General features: G+C 40.9%; 1 long non-coding RNA gene across 1 annotated transcript in view; it reads right to left on the bottom strand.

The window, feature by feature from the left end:
* LOC138169754 (uncharacterized) overlaps positions 1–4,335 on the bottom strand; it is a 7,155-nt gene extending 2,820 nt beyond the window's left edge. Inside the window, exon 1 of the long non-coding RNA XR_011170455.1 lies at positions 4,201–4,335. This is a non-coding gene — a long non-coding RNA (uncharacterized lncRNA). The remainder of the gene's footprint in view (positions 1–4,200) is intronic.
* Between the last annotated feature and the right edge of the window lie 390 nt (positions 4,336–4,725).

Genomic DNA, 4,725 nt, shown 5'->3' with positions numbered 1-4,725 from the left:
GAAGGAAGGAAGGAAGGAAGGAAGGAAGGAAGGAAGGAAGGAAGGAAAGAAGGAAAGAAGGAAAAAAGGGAGGGAGGAAGGAAGGCAGGGAGGAAGGGAAGACAGAAAGGAGGGAGGGAGGGAGGGAGGGAGGAAGGAAGGAAGGAAGGAAGGAAGGAAGGAAGGAAGGAAGGAAGGAAGGAAGGAAGGAAGGGAGGGAGGGAGGGAGGGAGGGAGGGAGGAAGGAGGGAGGAAGAGAGGGAGGAAAGAATGAAGGAAGGAAGGAAAGAAGGAAGGAAGGAAATTTTCTGCTCTTAAAGAATTCAAAGTCTAATAAAAGAAGTCAAAACATACAAGAGAGTGGGGTCAGGTAGGGTGGAGATGGTCATAGTAGTCACAGAGATGTTGGGCGAAATTCGAGGATAATTCATTAACTCTCCCTTTCCAGAAATGCTCATTCTGATGTGGAGAGATGGAACCCAGGCTTGGGGAAAGGTCTGTTCAAGGTGTCAGGATATGACATGAAGATAGCATCAGAGTAATGGTGGTTAGAGATTGAGAATGTTCAAGAAAGAGAAGCCCAGAGCCCTAAAGAGGGCTAAAAAAAAGCAGGGATGCTGGATTGGAGACAGAGCTTGGAGCCAAGAGCTATGGAATGGAGACATCTAAGGTTTGTAAGTATAACTGTGCCTTAGATGTATTATTTTTGCAGCTGTGTGAATTAGAGGGTGGAGAAAGGAGAGGCTGGAGAGAGGATTCCTCTAGAAACACAAGACATCCTTCATGATGGTAGCAAACACCTTGGGGGAGCATATTTCTCTTTCTTTGAGGCCTCAATTGCTATCACTAATCAGAAGATCACTAGCAAATGTGTTTTCTGCCAAGGAATCACTGATTTGCTTAACAAGCTCCAGGGAAGTGACTTGTCTGCAAGAGGAAAGGCTTTCAGGTGGCAGTTTGCCATACAGATTATTTTTCATCAGTAAGCCATACAAAACTGATATTTTCATAGCCCTTTAAGGTTTGCAAAGTGCATTACATTCATTATATTTCTAACAGTATGAACCAAGGGCTGGCTCATAATGGACAATGTAAATCAGATATGGGACGGATATTTATTTCCTACAAATAAAAGAAATTCCAAGTACAAAAAGCTCAGCCAGGCAGGACACATGTTTTGACTGCCATGTGCCCATAGTTGGAGCAGCCAAGAAGAGAAGAGAATGGCAAAGGGTGTATTGTTCCCTTTTAAAGATCTGCACCACCAGCTTTTTTGGACATTGCCAGTGAAGGGATCGCCTTTTCACGTCAAAGTGCACATCCTTTACCACTGAGTCATGAGTGTCCCTGGAATCCCTGGGAGCTCATTACATATGTAAAGTCCTTTGCAAACTTTGACTTGATCTCTAAACATCATTTTCCTCATTATTGTTTTGGAAGCTTTGTAGCTTACTCATTGTGCTGACTGCTTTTTCTTGGTTTAACTTCTGTAGAATATGGTGATCATAGATGTAAACGTCTTTGAGAAATGAAAGTAAAAGACAAGGTAGAGAGGGACGAACAAGCGTTCATTATGTACCGGGCACTGTGCTACTCAGTTGACAAATACTTCCTCCCTTGATCCTCACAACAACCTTGGGAAATGGGGCTATTAGAATCATTCCCAATATATAACTGAGGAAGCTCAGGCAGATGACTTGCCAGGGTCACACCACTACTAAGTGTCTGAAGCTGGATTCCAACTCAGATCTGCCTGACTCCATTCCCAGCACCCCAATATCTTTGTATCTGCACCATCTTGCTAAGAAATTGACTTCTGGCCATGTAAAAAATACTGGAGTGATGGTCTCCAAGCAAAGGGCACCAAGCAAGGGCCTGGGATCTTCCTAATCCAACTGATGGACTAGACTCCAGGGAGGGAGAAAAAGTCATCCAGGAGCTGGGATTTACCTTTGCCACAGATACTAAGTTCAAGTCAACTTCTTCCTGGACTATTTCTTTCTGTGTGGAAGAATTTGCCTTCTATAACTAAAAAACACTTTTATAGAAATAGAGACCTAATTAATTAAAGAAATATGAATTGCTTGTGAGTAGGCCAAGGCAATAAAAAATGACAATACCACCAAAATTAATTTACTTATTCGATTCCATACCAATCAAGTGACCAAAAGATTACTTTATATAGTTAGAAAAAATGACTTTGGGCAAGTCACTTAACCCCAATTGCCCTGCCTTCCCTCCTCTAAAAAAAAGCAGAAAAAAAAGAAAAGAAAAAATGATAATGTAATTCATCTGGAGGAGCAAATGGACAAAAATCTCAGTGAAGATAATGGAAAAAGTCCAAAAGAAGGAAGTCTGACTGTACCAGATTTCAAGTTGAGCTACAAAGCAGTAATAATCAACATAATTTGATATTATTTGTTTGGTTAAAAACAGAGATCTAACAGTGAAACAGATTAGGTACCCAACATATTAAAGTCAGAAAAAAATAGTAGCTTAAAGTTTGATAAACCCCAAAATTCTAGCTACATGGGTAAGAGCTCACTATTGGACAAAAACTGCTGAGGAAACTAGATAGTAGTCTGGCAAAAATTAGGTATAGACCAGCTTCTCACACCACATAGCAGGATAAGTGCCAAATGGATATTTAAACATTCACAGTGGCATTATAAACAAATTAGAGCAGAACAAAGGAAATTATCTTTCAGATCTATGAAGAGGGGAAGAATTCATGACTAAACTAATGGAGTGCCTATCAATGGGGGAATGACTGGACAAATGATGGTGTATGAATGCAATGAAATATTATTGTGTCCTAAAAAAATGATGGAATAATAAAAGGGACTGCTCTATTGAACCCTGGAAAAATTTTTTGAACTTAAGAAGGTGTGCTAAGCAAAACATCATACATCTCAACACTGTTAAAAAAAAAAAACCCTTGAAAGACTTAAGAACTTTGATCAGCACAAAGACCAACCATGATTTCTGATGATGAAGCATCTCCCACCTCCTGATAGAGGTGATGTCCTTAGTGGCAAGAAAGAGACATGTCTGCCAGACACGGTCAATGCCGGAAGTTGTTTGATTATGCATGTTTGTCGATATTTGTCACTGGTTTTGTTTTTCATTTTCCCAGGGTTGGAGAGCAGAAAAGGGAGAAAACTAGTTTTCAAGTTTTTGTTCATTAAAAAATAGAATTTTATTTTAAAAAAGAACATATTCCTCAAAACTTTGGGAGATCTATTTTATACAAGTTGGTTTTACCTCACCACCTTCCCATAAACCTTTAACTAAAAGTTAATTAACTCTGGGTAGCTAATATATATCAGCTAAATAATAAATGTTCCACTGAAACACACTGTGATGGACTTGTAAGCAACAGTATTAGAACTCAACCCTACCTTCTCAGGATTACCCCTAGTATGCTAAGGAAAGAAGTGGTCAGACAATATCCGTCAGTCCTAGTTAGAGCTAGGAAGGCACTATGGTGGTAATGGGAGTAACAAACACATATAATGAAGCTGGAAAAGTAAGTTAGAGCCAGACAGTAAGAGCCTTATGGACAGAAGAGCTTGCATTTTATCCCATAGGAAGTAGGAAGGCATAGGAGAGTGACATGGTCTCTTTGTGCTTTAGGAAAATAACTTGGATATCTTTGTGGAAGATGAATTGGAGTGGGGAGAGAGTGGACGTGGGGAGATCATCTAGGAGGCTATCAGAATCATCCAGAGGAGAGGTGATATGGTGCTGGACCTGGGTAGTGGCTATGTGAATGAAGAAGAAAAGATGAATGGGGAAAATGTTGTGGAAGTGGAAATGGCAAGATCTGGTGATTAGGGAGAGTGGGAATAAGGAGATAATAAGGGAGAGTGAATTATAAGGGATGATTCCAAAGTTGTTGACCTGAGTAGCTGGAAAGATGGTGATGTCTTTGACAAAAATAGAGTAGTTATGAGAACAGGAGTGTTTGGGGGAAAATACGTTGAGCTTGCTGTTGGGATGCCTATGGATAACTGAGTTTGAAATTACCCCCGTGCTATTTGGCTTCAAGTACGTAAGGGGCTTTTGGAGGGAATATTCTTGGTCCCTTGCGCTTAGGCTTTTGATGTCATGAAAATTTCCATAATAATTACATCTCTGGAAAGGAGGAATGGGTTACCTTTGGGGGGGGGGGGGCTGGACTTCCACATGCATGAGGTCATCAGTGGAAACCGGGCTTACCACTTGCAGGCCATGTTCTACAAGGGACTCTTAGCCAGGACTGGGTTGGAGTGGATGGCTTCGAGAGGCTTCCAGCTCTCATAGGCTGTGAGACTCGACTCTTTGGTAATTATAAAGAACTCTGTTCATAAGATGCCCTGAAGGAAAAAGAAAACAGAATGTCAGTTGGCAAGGAAAACCATGAGAAGAGAAGAGGTTAGGCCATATCACCCCTACACACACATTCAGTAAATTCTAGTGGCTTCTTATCACCTTCAGGATCAACAAGAAAATCCTCTGTTTGACATTCAAGGTCTTCCTAGTTTTCCAGTCTTTAACTTTGCCCTTCGATCCAGGAACACTGGCTTCTTCCCATTTCCATGAATAATATATTCCATCTTTCACCTCCAGGTATGTTCTCTCACCATCCCCCGAGCCTGGAATGCTTTCCTTCCTCATTTATGTCTCCTGTCTTTTCTGGTTTCCTTCAAGAACCAACTAGAATCCCAACTTCTATAAGAAAACTTTCCCCATTGCTTTTAACCC

The sequence above is a fragment of the Petaurus breviceps genome, unplaced genomic scaffold, assembly GCF_028583685.1.
Source record: "Petaurus breviceps papuanus isolate PSGF00001 unplaced genomic scaffold, PetGlider_PUasm1.0 373, whole genome shotgun sequence".
NCBI classification, from domain to species: Eukaryota; Metazoa; Chordata; class Mammalia; order Diprotodontia; family Petauridae; genus Petaurus; species Petaurus breviceps.
The sequence above is the reverse complement of the archived record's forward strand: the minus strand, read 5'-3'. Positions and strand labels throughout refer to the sequence as shown.